Below are 20,304 nucleotides of genomic sequence, written 5' to 3'. Positions count from 1 at the left end.
TTCAAGGGGTTCTTGAAGCATGCAGGCAAGACCAGGGGGTGGTAAAAGAGCAGTTGAGATGCTGTGCCAACTGTTTAAGAGTTTTCGACACTGCATCTTTCTGCCACTAGGTGAATCCTGACACGGGGAAGATTTTAGCTACTGCTGAAGGGAGATGCAGTAACTGCTAAGTTGACTTAGGGGCTGCACACAGGAATCAATAGCCAGAAAAGTACTAAACATGGCTGACTTTATCCTCTGTGTCCATTTGGCAGAGCAAGTGGCAGTGTCTCTACAATGGTGATGCAGCCCCTGGAAGTGGCTTTCAACACTTTGTCCATGAGGGCTTTGATTCCTTGGGCAAAAGCTTCCCATTCGAATACACCCAGAGGTCCACTGCACACAATCTGCTTAGCCCCAGCAACTGCCTCTCAGGACCACCTTCCAAGCCCATTCAGCCAGCAAGTATGCCAGAGGTCACCGTGCTTGGCTAACCATAGCATTCTCATCAAACTTGTCAGCAGTGACAAAGCCAACATGCAAGGTAATCTTCACACTGTTCTTCCCAGCTTTGGACATCAGGTCTTTGATGATCTTGGCTCCCTCATCATCAAAGTAGAAACGTGCCATTGTCCATGTCGTTGAGCATCTTAAGGAAGGTAAAAGCCATTCCAACACCAATAAACATCTCACTGACTTTGTTCACCATATTACTGATCCATTGGGTCTTGTCTGTAACTTTAGGTCCACCCAGGATGGCAGGGAAGGTTTGCTGGGCTCTCCAAGGCCTTGGTAAAGTAGTTCAGTTTCTTCTTCATCAGAAATTTCCATGGCACAAAAACAGACACATAGACCAATGGAATAGAATAGAAACCCCAGAACTACACCCACAGACGTATGGCCAACTCATCTTTGACAAAGCAGGAAAGAACATACAATGGAAAAAAGACAGCCTCTTTAACAAATGGTGCTGGGAGAACTGGACAGCAACATGCAGAAGGTTGAAACTAGACCACTTTCTCACACCATTCACAAAAATAAACTCAAAATGGATAAAGGACCTAAATGTGAGACAAGAAACCATCAAAACCTTAGAGGAGAAAGCAGGAAAAGACCTCTCTGACCTCAGCCGTAGCAATCTCTTACTCGACACATCCCCAAAGGCAAGGGAATTAAAAGCAAAAGTGAATTACTGGGACCTTATGAAGATAAAAAGCTTCTGCACAGCAAAGGAAACAACCAACAAAACTAAAAGGCAACCAACGGAATGGGAAAAGATATTCGCAAATGACATATCGGACAAAGGGCTAGTATCCAAAATCTATAAAGAGCTCACCAAACTCCACACCCGAAAAACAAATAACCCAGTGAAGAAATGGGCAGAAAACATGAATAGACACTTCTCTAAAGACATCCGGATGGCCAACAGGCACATGAAAAGATGTTCAGCGTTGCTCCTTATCAGGGAAATACAAATCAAAACCACACTCAGGTATCACCTCACACCAGTCAGAGTGGCCAAAATGAACAAATCAGGAGACTATAGATGCTGGAGAGGATGTGGAGAAACGGGAACCCTCTTGCACTGTTGGTGGGAATGCAAATTGGTGCGGCCGCTCTGGAAAGCAGTGTGGAGGTTCCTCAGAAAATTAAAAATAGACCTACCCTATGACCCAGCAATAGCACTGCTAGGAATTTATCCAAGGGATACAGGAGTACTGATGCATAGGGCCACTTGTACCCCAATGTTCATAGCAGCACTCTCAACAATAGCCAAATTATGGAAAGAGCCTAAATGTCCATCAACTGATGAATGGATAAAGAAATTGTGGTTTATATACACAATGGAATATTACGTGGCAATGAGAAAAAATGAAATATGGCCTTTTGTAGCAACGTGGATGGAACTGGAGAGTGTGATGCTAAGTGAAATAAGCCATACAGAGAAAGACAGATACCATATGGTTTCACTCTTATGTGGATCCTGAGAAACTTACCAGGAACCCATGGGGGAGGGGAAGGAAAAAAAAAAAAGAGGTTAGAGTGGGAGAGAGCCAAAGCATAAGAGACTGTTAAAAACTGAGAACAAACTGAAGGTTGATGGGGGGTGGGAGGGAGGAGAGGGTGGGTGATGGGTATTGAGGAGGGCACCTTTTGGGATGAGCACTGGGTGTTGTATGGAAACCAATTTTGCAATAAATTTCATAAAAAAATAAATAAATAAATTAATTAATTAATTAATTAAAAAAAAAAAGAAATTTCCAGCATTCTGTGGCAGACTAAATCCCACCATTCAACTGTGGGCTTGATGACCAGTGCCAAAAGCATCATTGACATAGACATCCCCTAGCTTGGAAAGTGAAACTCAGAAGGCTTCTATTTTGGCTGGCTCAGCTTTAGCCCTGTTCCCAGAAATATCTTTTGCCTTCCCTTATTCCTTCACATGAAAGGGAAGGTTCTGCAGCAAGATGACAGACCCAAAAGAAGGATCAGCACAAGCTTCCTCCATTTCCAGGCTCATACAGTCCTTTAAGAACAAAATCTCAGCTCAGCAGAGATTTGAATTCTATAGCAACTGGCTCCAAAGAGTATTTGTCAGGCATGGACAAACCATCAGACCAGCCCAGATGGCTCATAAGAACAAGTGACTTGGCTCCATTGTCCAAGCAGAATTTGATGCTTGAGATGGCACCCTTGATTCTCTGGTTGTTTGTTATCTGATTGTTCTTCACAGGTACGTTGAAGTCCATTCTCATGATGACCCACTTCCCCTCCATGTCCAGCTTGTCCAGAGTCTGCTTGTTAGAAAGCAACATCTTGGCAATACAACAGCAGCAAGGTTGAGAGCTTAAACAACACTGTCATTCTTATATCATCTTTTGCAAAGTATTTTTTCAAAAGTTTTACCCTTTTTATTGGATTATTTGTCTTCATAAGATTGATTTGTGGAATTCTTTATATATTTTAGATAAAAGCCATTTGTCAGATTTATGCATATAAATATTTGTAGTGTGTGGCTTCTATATTCATTTTCTTAATGATTTCTTTTGATAGAAGTTTTCTCTTTAATATTGATATAGCTCAAATTATCAATTTTTATAATGACTGGTGGGTTTTTTGTTCAATAAATCTTTGCCTACTCAAGGTGACAAAGACAATTTTCTATCTTTTCCTCTAGAAGATTTATGGTGGTAGATTTTATATTTAAGCCTTTGATACATCTTGAATTAGTTTAACGTTGGTGTGTGGAGTGTCATATAGAATTGATCCAGCACTATCTGTTTAAAGAGACTTATTTTGAATGGATTTAAGTTAGCACCTTGGCTGAAAATAAATTGACTATATAATTTATATCTGTATCTACATCTATATTTAGACTCTGTTTGGTTCTACTGATTTGTCATTCCTTATACCCGTAGTATAGTCTTAATGTAGCTTTATTGCAGTTTTAAAAGAATTACAAATTTAAAAGAATGTTTTTCCATTTTGTTCATTTTAAAACTCCCTTTGTTAATTCCATTTTAATTTTAGAACAATTCATAAGTTTCTCTCAAAAAGACCTTCTGAGATTTTGACTAGGATTGAATGAATCTGTAGACCTCTGATTGCTTTTAAGATTTATTATTTATCTTTTGTTTTCAATAATTTTACTATAACATACCTCAGTATATTTATTTTGATTCTATGAGTTTTACAGAACTTCTCAAATCTCAGCCTTGAATTCTCTAATTAGTTTTTAATAATTCTCAGTCACAATCTTTGCAATGATTGCTTCTTCCTAATTAACTCTTCTCTAATTCTAAGACTTCAATTGAATATTTGTTAGATGTTTATACCATATTTTAATTGTCTATTACATTCTCCATAATTTTGGAGCTCCTTGCTTCAGTTTGGACATTTTCTCTGATCTATCTTCTAACTCACTTACTCTTTCTTAAGCTACACTAAATTGGATGATTAAACTCAATTACTCAATTTAATAACCTCTCAACTACAGGAGTCTTTTCTGTTTAAAAAAAAATTTAACATTTAATTTTTGAGAGACAGAGAGAGACAGAGTGCAAGCAGGGGAGGGACAGAGAGAAAGGGAGACACAGAATCCAAAGTAGGTTCCAGGTTCTGAGCTCGAACCCATGAACCATGATATCGTGACCTGAGCTGAAGTTTGACACTTAACCAACTGAGCCACGCAGGTGCCCCTCAACTACTAACATCTTAACTTGTTATTTTAAGTAATAGAATTCCCCATTGTCAAATTTTCCTCTTCTCTGTCAAAATATTCCATTTTGTCAATTTCTGAATATATTAACTAACTTAAAAGTTATATACTATCCCTGTAATATGTGGTTATTCTCTTGATAAATCTTAATTGCCTGCTTTTCTCTTGTTTTTTAGCCAATTCTTAATTTTTTGTGCCTGATTACTTTTTATTGTTTGCCAACATTATACATCAATAAATAGAAAATTTATATCAATCATTCAAAGATTTAGCTAATGCCATTGCCATCTTTTTTTCAGAGAGGAATTATTTCTGTTATCATCAAGCAGCTGGGTGCATCACCATAATCCAGTTAGGAATTCAGATTATTTTATTTTATTTTATTTTATTTTATTTTATTTTATTTTATCTTATTTTACTTATTTTTGAAAGAGAGAGGGAGAGAGAGAAGGCAGGGTTGGGGCAGAGAGAAAGGGAGACAAAGAATCCAAAGCAGGTTCCAGGCTCCAAAAATGTCAGTGCAAAGCCAGATGCCTGACCCAGGTCTTGAACTCATGTGCCATGAGATTATGACCTGAGTTTAGCCAACTGAGCCACCCAGGTGCCCCAGGAATTGAGACGATTTTAAACTGGGCTTCAGTTATGAGAACTGGTCTAGTTCCCATTTCCTGTTACATATAAAATGTAACAACTTTAGATATCCACAGAAAACTTGGGTCCTTACAAGAACTGTTAACTCCACCTTTTCCCCAGTATGTGAAAGTGTCAATGTTTTGCTCAGTGCCTTATCCTCTCACCAGTGATAAATGTTTTACCATTTATCATTATTTTTAATGGAAAAGGTGGTTCCAGACACTGAAATAAAGTTCCTTGGTGTTCCTCCTTTTGGGTTCTTGGTTCTTTCAGTTCTGAATGCATTGGTAGTGTTTTTGGGTCTTAAAATAGACATTTAAAAACATATTTTCCTAAATTACTTAGCTGTTCTCAGCAAAAAAGCTGTTCTTAAATGTCCTAGATAGTCATTGCTAGAAAAATATTTTATCTCTCTTTAAAAGTAGATTTTTACAAATTACTGAACCAGCTTTAAAAATATATATTAAATTGGGGCGCCTGGGTGGCGCAGTCGGTTAAGCGTCCGACTTCAGCCAGGTCACGATCTCGCGGTCCGCGAGTTCGAGCCCCGCGTCGGGCTCTGGGCTGATGGCTCAGAGCCTGGAGCCTGTTTCCGATTCTGTGTCTCCCTCTCTCTCTGCCCCTCCCCCGTTCATGCTCTGTCTCTCTCTGTCCCAAAAATAAATAAACGTTGAAAAAAATATATATATATATATATATTAAAATATCATTCTCTCTGATAAATTTAGAATAGGCAAGGTTTTCCTTATTGAGATTCAGTTAATTTACATCTGGAATCTTTAGTTGGAATATGTCAATTTTTAACTGGTAATTATGGACATTGCTTGATGACAAGGCAGGTGTGACCCATAAGTGTAACTTACTGGGAATAAAACAGTATGCTATGATTACTTAATGCCTGGATTTACCTCTGAAATATATATGCACAATGTATGCCCAACCAGCATAGCAAAGGCTGAAAAAAATGAGCTGAAATTTAAACCATTACCCATAAAAGATGAGACAGATCTTATAGTCTGAACATAACTGGACTGATTCCCTCCTACGACAAAGCCATCTACATTCCCATGAGGACTACAGTAGCAAGAGAATCTGTAAAACGTAACATCAACAGTGACTAGGATAAAACCCAAAATTAATTGATAATTAACTCACTTTTAAGAAAAAAGACAACAGGTATGGAATCCAAGATGACCCAGATTTTGAAATTATCATGATAAGGACTTTACAGTAACTATTATAACTACTACTGTTATAACTTTTATAACAAATACATATAGAATGAATACAGAGATAGAAAATACCAGCATAGACACAAAAAATATTTAAAAAAAAAACAACTCAATGAAGTTTTAAATCTTAAAAGTACAATATCCTAAAATAAAGTTTACTGGATGGGCTCAATAACAGAAGATATATAACAGAGGAAGGTGTCTACAAACTCAAAGATAGATCAATAAAAACTACTCAAACTCAAGAAAACAGAAAAAATAATATTGATTAAAAAATTAAACAAGACTTAGGCACATGTGAAACAATGAAAAAAGTGAGTGGTATTGGATTTCCAGAAGAAGAAGATAAAAAGATTAGGGCACAAATAGATTTTTAAAAACAACATTTGGAAATACTCTAAATTTGATGGAAAACATAAACTTATAGCATCTGGAATCTCAGTAAATACTACAGGATAAATTCTAAGAAAATCATGCATAGATACATAGTAACCAAACTGCAAAATACAAAGGTATTTCAAACAAAACTAAACACATTACACGGAGAAGGGTGATAATTTAAATACTACGGATTTCTCATCAAAAATTACCAAGAACATTTAGTATAATGACATTGGTAAAGTACTGACATGAAAAAGAAAAAATAACTTTCAACCCAGATTATATATCCAACTAAAATATTTTCAAAAATAAAAGATAAATGAAAGCATCAAGGAACCAATCTCACATCAAGGAAAAATGAAGACAGTCTATTGCCTGCCAATCCAAACTACAAGAAAAAAAAATTAGGAAAGTTCTTCAGGATGAAGGAAAATGAAATCAGAGGAAAAACTGAATCTCCAGGAATGAATGAAGAGACTGGGAAAATTGTAAGAGGATGTGTCCTGAAAAAATCCAACTGGCTGATTTTGATAGCTAGATACAAATATCAAAAAGTCTTACGTGAGATGTTTGCCCCTCATGATTGAGATTGGTCAAATGTGTTGTGTCACCGAGATGCTTCCTTTTAGAATACAACGACTCATTTCTCCAGTTGCCAGGGCTTGTTGGCTACTAAAGTATCACAGGTGAGATGTACTCAAGATATGCCCTCATTCAAGGGAAGCTGCCTCATCCACTATGTGCCTTTCCCACGGGTCACCCACATTCAATGACTGGTCTACATTGGGGTATAAAACCCCATCTGTCTTGTCTCAACTTGGGACAACCCTGACCTTTCAGCCCCTCAGCTCTCCACACAATCAGCTGATAGCCTTTGTTCTAATCACACCACATCTCTCTACATCATCTTATTTCATCACTCCCTGGTAGATGTGTTCCAAAGGGCCCTCCCCAACAAACTCTGGGCATGCAAATCTCTGATTCCAGTCTGTTTCCCAGGTAACCTGTCCTAAAGGAGTTTAACATATACAGAGGCCTTAGAAAGCTGAGTCCTTTGAAAAAACTATGAAGGCTGAGGGGGCGAGGAAAGAACACACATCAGAGGAATTTTCAGCTGATGATAATCATTTACATTGTTTTTCTCAGTATGATTGGCTAAATAAAACACATTCACGGAACTCTGTTGAAAGGCAAATGATAGCGTTGAGACCTGCTTTCTATCTAGACTCCATCAACTCTAAGATACTGTATGGGATCAGTCTGCTACCAGTCTAAAATGCCAAAGATTAAAATAAATAGAACACAAGTGGAAAATGAAACAAATGAGGCAATGTTCTCCTAAGCCATAAAGTGTGGAGAGAAGTAGGTGCTGAATTATTGTAAGGAGCCATAGTTATTCACTGGCATTTGCAGCAAACAGACCAAATCTTCTTTTAGAAGTAATGACAAATTTATGCTGAACAAAAAATCTCGCTTTCTTTAGGTCAAGCACATTAAAACACACACTTCCCCTCTCTCTCTCTCTGACTCTAAAATGCTGAGGATAAAAAGTGTTTTTGGTTGAGCTTTTGCTTATCCTGTTTCTACTGTTTGAAAAAAAAAATTCCAGTCATTCTTAATAATCCCTTTCATTACAGAGCTAGGGTTGAGAGTACCCTATTGTATATAGTATCTCATTTATGTTTTTGTTATTGCCCACACAGTATGTGATCATTGTAGAATTAGTAAAAGATACAAAGAAGCAACAATTGGATAGCATATTAGAGGTTATCCTAAATATCAAGATAAGCATTGCAGGAATCATGCTTTATGTTGCCTTCCTAGTATTTAGTCCTCCTAAAGAACATAATATTTCCCTTCGAGAACTTCCAAATCTTCATGCTCCAAATGCAGTGTAAGTGTGGATATGACTTACTTACCCTTTACTTAAAAAAAAAAAAAGGTGCTTATTCAGGCCTAAATAATCAAATCCTAAAACGATTGGTCCAGGGATAGTACATGCATAATGACAGGCCAATGAAGGATGGGGCATTGGAGGCAGCAATAAAAAAGGATTTTTTTTCCCTAGCTGGGGATGTTAATCTGGTAGGAAAAGTTTTTATGTATTTCCATCTTGGCCACCATATGTGGTAGTCCTTCCTGAAACTAACACAAGCAAAAGCAGAATAAAGCTAAAGCCTTAGAGCTCATGACATCTAAGCCTTTGAATTCAGTCATACCTGAATCTCTTTGGAACTTTTTTGTTTGTGTAAGCTAATACAGTCCCTTTTTTCTTAAGCCTACTTGAATTTTGTTTGCATTACTTACAACTGAAAGAGCTCCAATAATATATAACTGTTCCTACTGTTGATTATTTTCTTCTGACTGTATTTAAATAGATGTACACAGTTTAACAGATAGCAGGAAAACAACAAAATCAGGAAATATTTCATTTTCTATATATAAAACTATCCAGCCTAGCAGACAATGTAAATATTATTACTCATATTTTACAAAGCAAGGAATAAGCGACAAAATCAGATATTAAACTAGAACCCATGACTTGTTAACATTTGGTAATATAACATGACATTGTGCTTCAACCCTCTCTGTCTTAAAAATTTATTTCCAGGATATTAATAAAAATTACCTACATGTGAGAGTGAAAGTGAAAGAAGAAATTACGAGTTTATAAAAGATGATCAATCCTCAAAATTAGAGACCTAGAAAATAATGATATTGAAAAAAGAACCAGGACCTGCAAGAGTGTGGATACAGTTTGAAAACATCCATTTCTTCATTCAACATATGTGTGTCTTCTACCTTCTTCATGCCAGGGCTTGTGTCCGAACATGGGGGACACACTGTGATCAGATCCTAATTGGCCCCTCCCCTCATAGTGTTAGAGAAAGAGACAGAACACATCCAGGGTGTACACAAGTGATAAGAAAATTCCAATTCTGGCATGTACAAAGTAGGGGAGATATTTTGGTGCTGAATGTGTTCGAAACAACGCGATCTGATGTAATGAGAGCCAAGGAATGCCCTTGAGTGAAATGATGCTTCAACTGAAATTCTGAGGATGAGGGTGCTTAAAAGGATGGGCAAATGGTCCAAATTGAGGCAACAGAATATATAAAGATCCTGTGAAGGTGGGAGGGTCTGTGAACAATACTTAAGACCACGAGATGCTCTGTGGATCTCATCTAGTTAGAGTAAATGGTACTATGGCTAAAGGTATAGCTGGTTTTGGTATTTTTCAAAACTGAGATTTCTAAGATTAGACGGTATTTGTTTAAAATGGACTTACTTTATTCTCTCCCAACACATAAGCAAATATTTTTTTCCACACAAATGAGCTTCCTATTGTTAAAAAAAAAAACATGGAGAAAGAGGTTGTTGCAGAAGAATATAAATGAGTTAACGTTCTTTTTTCTGCAATATGTAGCCTTTCTCTTGCTTCAATTTAAACTATTTTAAGACAATACCTTTTCTGTGCGAATCTTTCCTAAAATTATACAATTCAGAAGCTTAAGAGATCTTAAAAAATCTTCCAAAATCATCCTTCACTTTTAAGGATGGAGAAACTATACGCCCGCCCCCAATGTGATTTGTACAAGGGCACCCAGTGAAAATGGCACAGGTGACTAGTTATTTTTCAGAAAACAATTTTTGCCAAACTAAATCCCAATTTCTATATCCAACCATTATCTTGTCAATCTTTTAATCCTTTCATTGACTCTCCAGTTTTCCCGTATGTTTTTTAAGCTGCAGAGCTCAAAGTGTGTCACATAGTACCTGATGACAGCATGCTGAAATAAAACACAGTATGTTCGATTCCTGCAGAGTTTTTCACATGATATATTTGTGCCTGAATGTTGAGTGCATTTGATAACCCTATCTGAATAACCTTATAAATTTCATACAGATATGGAAAATGCTCAGTCATAATACAACTATAATTGATTTTGTATATCAAGAGGTGTAGATTTTTCAAATAATCTATTTTTAAGAGGAAAAATAGTCCCCAAAGTACCTATGAAAAGAGATCATAGATAAAACAGCAACAAAGAAATGACACTTGTAACCACGGAGTGCAAACCATTGGTAATTACAGTAATTGTTGAAATGTTTCTTTGAAATAAGTTAAATATTTCACAATTAATTGTGTAATAATTAACAGATTTACTGAAAGCCTCAGAATTCACATTGATTATAAGTTTATTCAACCACTTCCTCAGGCTATTAAATTATTTTCAGAATTAGTTTTAAGGTTTAAGTCTGCCTTGATTTTTGTCTGTCATTTTTCCTTTTTCTTTTTTGATAATGGAAGGGATTAAAAATTCCAAGCAATTAGAAATGGAACCATCCTCCATCTATCATGAAATAATTATGCCCAGAAAAAATATTGCTTTTGAATAAGGTGTCACATAAGAGATAAAGTAACATAAAAAGCAAACTATTGCTTCTTAATTATTGTACAATTACTATATTTATTGGAATATAGGCCTAAAATAAAAATTAAAGAGTGCATACAAATGTATAATGATGAGCAATTATCCTCCCAATTCCACAAGTTATATCATCATTATTATTTTTATTCTTTTGTAACTTTGAACAATATTTTTACAGCTCTATTTTTTGTGCCATCACCCCTAGTTATTAACATGGCAGCTCGTTGAGGTAAGCCCTCTAATCCATGTTCTCCCCCTACTTTCCACCTTCTACCTTTCCTCAAGGATATGAATATTTTTAAGGTTAAAACTAACATTACATCCTATGTTCATAATCTTACCTGAGCTTTTGTATAGATTTATTAATAAGGCTGAAAAACAATAAGTTGTATAAACATTATTATGAATGTGTTCCGTTCATTTAAGGATTTTACAGATAGAGAACTTTCTACTTTACTGCTACAATGTTATGATCCCCCACTACCTCTGAGAATAATATTCCTAGGTAAACAGAACTGCTTTTCTTATACTCCTTTACTCCAAACCATGCCATCTATCAGTTTGCTTCATATTTGCTTAAATCATGACTTTTTTACACAAAATTTGATTTTGCCTGGCCATTATAATTGCCTTTCCTTTTTCTTCTTGACCAAAAAACAAAACAACTATAAGCTTTGCCATAGCTCCAGTTTATCACACAAATATTGATAAAAAATATCACATATAAGGTCTTTTCCTGCAAATACACAAATTCCAAAGTGCTCTAATCTGTTCCAATTTAAGATGAGAGTCACTTGGTCAAAAGCTATTAACCCACAACTGCTCAGCTCTCCTAAGTCACATCCATACTTTGTGGATCTCAAGAGCTTTGTTCCTTTGCTTTTCTTTCTTATTTTGCTAGTATATTTCAAGAAAACCCTATGCTGACAAACGGTAAATATTAAGAGACTTGAATATTTTAAACGTTCTCAATTAACTGATATTTTGGATGATTATAGAATTCTAGATTCGATATAATTTTTTTTCTCACAACTTTAAAGGCATTGCTTCATTAACTTTTATCATTCCATGTTCTGATTCCTATCTACTTTACTTTGTACAGATCCTACCTTGTCTTTTGGTATTTTAAACTTAAGTTGTAGGATCTTGTCATTAATGATATCACATGTGACTATGTATAGCTCTTTCCACATTTATCAATGAACCCTTTCATTTTAAAGACCTAACTCCCTTCCTCTCTGGGAGATTTTTCTTGTGAAATTTCTTTGATGATTTTCTCTTCTCTATTTTCTTAATTCTCCCTCTAGGACCATAATTCAGATGATTAATGTCCTTAATATTTCTGTTACTTCCCAAAGAAGCTACCCACACTCAAATAATTATCTCAAGTTCTGGCTCTGGAGGAAATAAAACCAAGACACCACGTAACACAGGGGTTCCTGGGTAGCTCAGCTGGCTAAGTGTTTGACTCTTGATTTCAGCTCAGGTCATAATCGCATGGTTTGTGAGTTTGAGCCCTGCATAGGACTCTGTACACTGACCGTGGGGAGCCTGCTTGGGATTCTCCCTCTCCCCCTCTTTCTCTGCCTCTCCCCCATTCACACTCTGTCTCTCTCAAAATAAATAAATAAAAATAAAAAAAAAGACACCATGTGGGGCGTCTGGATGGCACAATCAGTTAGATGTCCAACTTCAGCTCAGGTCATGATCTAATGGCTTGTGAGTTGGAGCCCCATGTCAAGCTCTGTGCTGACAGCTCAGAGCCTGGAGCCTGCTTCAGATTCTGTGTCTCCTTCTCTGTCTGCCCCTTCCTCTCTTGTACTCTCTCTCTTTCTCTCAAAAACAAATAAACTAAATTTTTTTAATAAAAAAGACACCCTGTAATATAAAAACAGACTTTAAATTGTCTTGTATAATAAAATAGTAAATAAATAAAATTGGACAAGTGAGAATGAAGTATTTGTATGTTGGAATAATGATTTTTATTATTTCCACCTCATTCAAGTTTTCACCTGCAATTGTATGGTTTCTTTCATTTTTCTGAAAATTACTATCAGAAATCAAAGGAAAAAGATGAAAACAGCTGTATTACTTTTTTAAATAAAAAAAATAAATTAACCTATATTTTTCACAAATGTTTTAAGTAGTTCTAGGTTCTGATAGGGGAAGTGAAGCAAAAATAATATAAAAGCAGAGAGGGAGATAAACCATAAGTGGCTGTTAAGTACAGAGAACAAACTGAGGGTTGCTGGAGGGGTGTTCAGTGGGGGGATGGGCTAAATGGGCAAGACACATTAAGGAGGACACTTATTTGGATGAACACTGGGTGTTATATGTAAGTTATGAGTATTAAAAATAAAAAGGGCTACACAGAATTGCCATTCTCTAATGTGCACACAAAAAATGAACTACCACCCTCTCAAAAAAAAACAGGAGCAAAATAAAAATACAAACAAGAAAAAGGGGATATCCTAGCAGAATATGCTTGAACAACTTGTAGACAAGGGGGGAAAAAAACACAGAAGGCTCTTTAGCAGATAATATTGGTGACAGGACAAAGGCCACTTGATTCCTAACACTGCTCTCATGCTTTAGCCCCTTTACTAATGAGTAAACAAAATCCCATGACTATTCACTATAAATGCTTTCCAAAATCTGGAATGAAGCAAGTGAGTGGACAGCCATTTGTTCTTTCTGTCCTGAGGAGTAATGAATCTAATGGTGGACATGAGGAAGAAAACAAAGAGAATGATTCAATCAGTTAAAGGCTCCAGGGGTACATATCAGATGAGAAAAAGGTCCAAACCCAAGGGTAGTCCCGCCATGAAAAAAACATCCAATTAGATAGATGGAGATCTGCTTCAGGACTTTAGCCCAAATCTCCTCAGGGCACCTGGATGGCTCAGTCTTCTGACTCTTGATTTCCATGTAGGTCATGATCTCATGGTAGTGGGACTGAGACATGCATCGGGCTCCGGACTGAGCATGGAGCCTCCTAGGGATTCTCTCTCTTCCTCTCTCTCTGCCCCTCCCCTGCTCACAGTCTCTATCAAAATAAATTAAAAAACAAACACTAAAAATTCTCCACTGAGTTCTCCTGACTCCCCTCACCTTCACATCCCTTATCCTACCGCTCCATCTCAATCTGCAGAAACATGGTTAAGATAACACAATCTCCAACCTTCATCTCCAGCTTGGAGGGGAACATAAACTAGATACTAGAAGAGAGGAGTCAAGATCCATTCACTCTAACTACGAGCAAAAGAATTTATGGAGAGAATATCCTAAGCATAAACAATATGAAAGAAGCATGGCAAGAAGGCAAATACACTACGAGAGAGCGAGAGAGAGCAAGAAAGAAAAAAAAAAAGAACAGAGGGAGGGAAGGAAGGATAGAGAAATAAAAACAGAGGGTAAGTATGACATAGTAGGAAAGTAAGTAACCTGATAGAGCAAAAATTAAAATCTCAACAAACAGAATGAAGTTCCTCACAAGTGCTTCACAAAAAGAGGACAAATTAATAAGAACACAAATTTAATAAAAGAGCATATACAACAACAATAAAATGACAGTATGAGATTAAAATCATATTCTCAGACCTCCCCAAACAAACACTGAAGGGTAAAATGGTGTCATCATAGCAGAGCTAATCAATAAATTAAAAAATAAGAAGGAGCCAAATAGAAGCCATACAAAACACTGGATTGTTGACATAAAAGGAACCGTTAAGGTAAGCAAAGTGAACACAAATGAAAAAGTCAAAAGGTCTTGAATTACAGTGACATTACTTAATAGGAAACTAAAGAAATCAGCAAAGGAGATAGAAATATGGAAGAATTCTTTTTTTCTTTCAATGAAGAAAAACTGCAAATAACCCATGATATTTCAGAGAAAGTTGATGCAGATACTTCACACTTAGAAATAGCTTAGTTAGCATCCCAGAGAGTAGAAGAAGAAGAAGAAGAAGAAGAAGAAGAAGAAAGAAAGAAAAGAATTCTTTAAGCACTCAGAGAGGAAAACAAACTAAATTATAATGGAGAAATATCAGGCAAGCTGGCTATCACATCTGTGGCAGGACTGGATGCCAGAAGATAAAAGAGCGACATCTACAAATGTTGAGCGAAAGCAAATATAAACCAAGAATATTATCTGCACTGTAAACATCATTCAGTTATTTACAACAAAAACAAAAACAGTTGTGGGTGAAAAAGAGACCTGTGGGAATACCTAAGTCTTTATTGTTCATGATAGGGAAATACAAGGTAAAGAATAGAATCCAACTACTAATGCATTTTATAATCTCTCCCTCTATCTCTCTCTCTTTTATTTTAGAGAGAAGGATAGCACACAACAGGGGGAGAGTGGCTGGGAAGGGGGGAGAAAATGAGAGTGAGAGTGAGAGCAAGAGCGAGCGAGCGAGAGAGATTCTTAAGCAGGCTCCACTCTCAGCACAGCCCAACACGGGACTTCATCGTACGACCCCGAGATCATGACCGGAGCTGAAATAGAGTCAAACACTGAACTGACTGAGCCCCCCAGTTGCTCCTATAATCTCTTTTTTAAATCTAATGGATCATTTGTGAAATATTTCCGGTAATGAAAAACAAATTCTTTGGAATTAATTTATTTACTCAATTTTAAGAGAGGTTTTTATCTGCTATTAACTTTAAAATTAGTGCTCCTAAATTAAAAACAACAGTAATTGTATGCCTGCTTAATATCTATTTACCTTTTACAGGTAAAATATTAAATGATAATCACCTGATGTTCTTAGTGGTGGGTAGAGTTTATAATGTAATTTATTGTCATTTTTATTTTGATCTTGCAATCACTGTATAATTGTTTAATTATTTAACTGTTTACACAGTGCAGGTATAATTTTAATAAAATCAATAAAGTTGTAAGTTCAGAGGCAGAAAGGAGCAAAAAAGGAGAAGAAGGAGAAATGAGGTAAAGAAAGAAAGCAAATAGGATGAGATCTCCAGAGCAATGGAAAATATGGATCACGTTTATTTTGTTACATGTATTTTTCTTAACTTTGTAAATATTCAGAATATAGATAAAATAAAACATTTTTGAAACGCTCCTTTCGGCAGCTAATTGTTCCTACAATTAAGCTTCTAAATAGTTCATGAAATAGCTAAATATTTTCAAAATACTGTGGAAGAGCCATTATGCTAACCTAATACAGCTAGGAATGGGTTAGGAGAAAGAAAGGAGTGAAAGACGTTTTCCCCCCACTTTTTCATCACAAAATGTATTAACGGCTGATTGTATATTTATGAAATAGCAATGTCCAATGTCAGAGAGAAGTCAGTCTTCTCGTCTGCCCAAACTGATTCTACCTTGCGCTTGCATCAGCTATGACCTGGAAACAAGTTCTCTCACTGGTTTCCACAAGAAATTTGAACATATTAATTTTTGTTCATAAATTTTATAGCCTTTACCAAGATCTTAGAGTTACTAGATGTGCTCACATTACATTGCAACACATTTCATTTAGCAAGTATCTTTTTAACTTTTCAGGTCTCCAAGTTTCCTTCCTTCTACGCTTTTGGCACTAAGTTCTTTTTCTTTTCTTTTTCTTTTTTTTTTTTTTAAGTTTTTAAGTAGCTCTCCAGTTTTCCCAAAGACATTTATTGAAGAGATTGTCTTTTTCCCATTAGATATTCTTTCCTGCTTTGTTGAAGATTAATTGGCCATACAGCTGTGGGTTCATTTCTGGGGTTTTCTATTCTGTTCTATTGATCTATGTATGTGTCTGTTTTGTGCCAGTACCATAGCGTTTGATCACTACAGCTTTGTAATATAACTTTAAGTCTGGAACTGTGATGCCTCCAGTTTTGCTTTTCTTTTTGAAGGTTGCTTTGGCTATTCTGGGTCTTTTGTGGTTCCATACAAATTTTAGGATTGTTTGTTCTAGCTCTGATGCTGTAGGTATTTGGATAGGGATTGAATTAAATGTGTGGATTGATTTGGGTAGTATAGACATTTTAACAATATTTTTTTCTTCCAATCCATGAGCATAAAATGTCTTTACATTTCTTTGTGTCCTCTTTAACTTCTTTCATCAGTGTTTTATAGTGTTTAGAGTACAGGTCTTATACCTCTGTGGTTAGGTTTATTCTTAGGTATCATACTGTTTTGGGTGCAATTATAAATGGGGTAGATTCCTTAATTTCTCTTTCTGCAGCTTCATTACTGATGTATAAAAATGCAACAGATTTCTGTATGTTGATTCTGTATCCTGTGATGTTAGTGAATTAGTGTATCGGTTCTAGCAGTGTTTTGGTGGAGTCTGTCGGGTTATCTATATAGAATATCACGCCATCTACAAGTAGTGAAAGTTTTACTTCTTCCTTGTTGGTTTGGATGAATTTTTTTTTTCTTTTTGTTGTCTGATAGCAGGTCTAGGACCTCCGGTACTATATTTAATAACAGTGGCGACAGAGGATATCCCTCTCTTCTTCCTAACCTAGAGCAAAAGTTCTCAGTTTTTCCCCATTGAGGATGATATTATTGGTACATTTTTCACATATGGCCTTTATTACTTTGACATATGTCCCACCTATCTTCATTTTGTTCAGGGTTTTACTTTGTCAAATGATCACATGGTTCTTATCCTTTGAAATGATCATATGGTTCTTATTCTTCCTTTTATTAATGTGGTGTATCATGATACTTGATCTGCAAAATGACATATATGATGAAGGGTTAGTATCCAAAATACTACAAGTTTCGTATGAAACTTGTAAAACTTAATATTCAAAAATCAAATAATCCAATTACAAAATGGGCAGAAGACATGAATAGACATTTTCCAAAGGAAGACATCCAGATGGCCAACAGATACACGAAAAGATACTCAACAGTACTGATCATCAGGGGAATACAAATCAAAACTACAGTCAGATATCACTTTACACCTGTCAGAATGGCTAATAGCAACAACACAAGGAATAACAGGTATTGATGAGGATGTGGAGAAAGGTGGACTCTCTTGTAGTGTTGGTGGAAATGCAAACTGGTTCAGCCACACTGGAAAACGGTATGGAGGATCCTCAAAAAGTTAAAAATAGAACTATTCTATGATAGAGCAATTGTACTACTAGGTACAAATACTAGGTATTTACCTAAAATATACAAAAATACTAATTCAATTAGGTACATGCACCTTTATAGCAGCATTATCTACAATACCCAAACTATGGAAACAGCCCAAGTGACCATCGACTGACAAATAGATAAAGAAGATGTTGTATGTATGTGTCTGTGTGTGTGTGTGTGTGTGTGTGTGTGTATAATGGAATATTACTCAGCAATAAATGAAAGCTTGCCATTTGCAGTGACATGGCTGAAGCAAGAGAAATAAGTGAAATTGGTGAAATAAGTCAGACAAAGATGAATACCACATGATTTCATTCATATGTGGAATTCAAGAGAGAAAACAAATGAGCAAAGGAGAAAATAAGAAAGAGACAAATTAAGAAACAGACTCTTTTTTTGAGAGAGAAAGAGAGAGAGAGAGCATGAGTAGGGGAGTAGCAGAGAGAGAGAGGGAAAGAGAGAATCCCAAGGAAGTTCTGCACCATCAGTGCAGAGCCCGATTTGAGGTTCAAACTCACAAACCATGAGATCATGACCTGAATCAAAACCAAGAGTCAGATGCTTAACCGTCTGAGCCACCCAGGTGCCCTAAAATGGACTCTTAATTATAGAGAACAAATTGACAATTACCATAGGGGCAGGGGTGGTGTGATGGATTAAATAGGTGATGGGGATTAAGGAGTACACTTGTCATGATGAGCACCAGGTGATGTACGGAATTGTTGAATCACTATAACACTATATGCTAAATAAGTGGAATTAAAATAAAAACATAATAATTCCACAGAAATCTCTGGTTCTAGATCCTTTCACTTATAAATTCTATTAAACATTTAGGATAGAAATAATACCAATCTTACATAACTCTTTCAAATTAAAAGCAAGAAGAAATAGTTCAACTTGATTTATGGGATTTAGTATAACTCTGATATCAAAACGTGACAAAATAATGGTAGACTGTTTATCACTCATGATCATAAATACAAAATGCTTAAGGCAATACTAGTAAATAACACCTAACAATATATGAAAACATAATATATCATAAATATGTAGAATTTATTCCAAGAATACAAGGTTAATTTAACACCAGAAAATTGATCAATGTAAATAACACTGTTATCAGATAAAAGGAGAGAGCGAAACATAACATCATTATAATAATTAGAATGAAAAAACTTTTCAGGAAAATATAAATAGAAGCATAAGTCTTGAATCTGATAAATAGCACTGATAAAAACCTTAAACCTCTACTTAAAGGTGAAACAATGAAGGCTTTGTCCCTAACACAACAAAAAAACAAGGATAACTTTTCTCACCACTTCTATTCAACATTGTACTAGAAGTCTAGTCACTAAAATAAAACAAGAAAAAGAAATAAAAAAGAAAGTCAACATTAAGATTTTTATTATTTATATATGATGTAATTTTGCATATAGAAAACACCAATAATGTTTTTTTAAATACTGGAATTAGTGATTTTAGCAAGAAAAAGTGATCTAAAGACAATAATCAAAATTCAATCATAGCTCTATATCTTATTAGTGAACAACTGGGAAATAAAATTTTAACATACCATTTGCATGTCTAAATACCAAATACCTAGACATAAATTGAGTAAGATCTCTACAATGCAAAACATTGTTGAGAAAAACCAAAGATGATCTAAATGAACAGAGAAATATACCATAATATGGATTAAAACACACCACTTACTTTTCTCACCAAAACCAACAACTGGTTGAACTGAATCCCAATCAAAATCATAATAGGATTTTTAAAGAAATTGACAAGCTGGTTCCAAAATTTATTATGAAATGCTAACAATACAAGATACCCAAAACATCTTGAAAGAGAAGTACAATGTTGACTTTTACTAACAATTTCATGACTGTGTATGAAGATTTAGTAATGAAGATACTGTTCTACTAGTGTAAGTAAACAGATCAATGTAACAGAATACAGAGATACCCACACATGTTTTGCCAAGTGACTATTGACAAAGCTCCAAATCCTTTCTGTAAGAAAAGGACAACTTGTTAATGAATACTGTTGGAAAAGATGGATCTATGTAAGGAAAACAATGAACATTGATCGCTATCTTACACCCAAAAATTAATTTAAGAAGATCATTTAAAAAAAGAGAAGAATCATGAATTAATTATGAAATTTAGAGCCATAAGGTCTCTTGGAAGTATCTTTATGATCTCTAGGACACATAAAACACTAACCATGAAAGTCTTTTAAAATGGGGCACCTGGATGGCTCAGTCGGTTGAGCATCCTACTCTTAATTTCGGCTCAGGTCATGATCTCAGGG

General features: G+C 35.6%; 1 pseudogene; it reads right to left on the bottom strand.

Annotated features, from left to right (window-relative positions):
* Positions 1-214: 214 nt before the first annotated feature.
* Positions 215-2,795, bottom strand: LOC122486411 (annotated as a pseudogene).
* Positions 2,796-20,304: the final 17,509 nt, after the last annotated feature.

The sequence above is a fragment of the Prionailurus bengalensis genome, chromosome A2, assembly GCF_016509475.1.
Source record: "Prionailurus bengalensis isolate Pbe53 chromosome A2, Fcat_Pben_1.1_paternal_pri, whole genome shotgun sequence".
NCBI classification, from domain to species: Eukaryota; Metazoa; Chordata; class Mammalia; order Carnivora; family Felidae; genus Prionailurus; species Prionailurus bengalensis.
The sequence above is the reverse complement of the archived record's forward strand: the minus strand, read 5'-3'. Positions and strand labels throughout refer to the sequence as shown.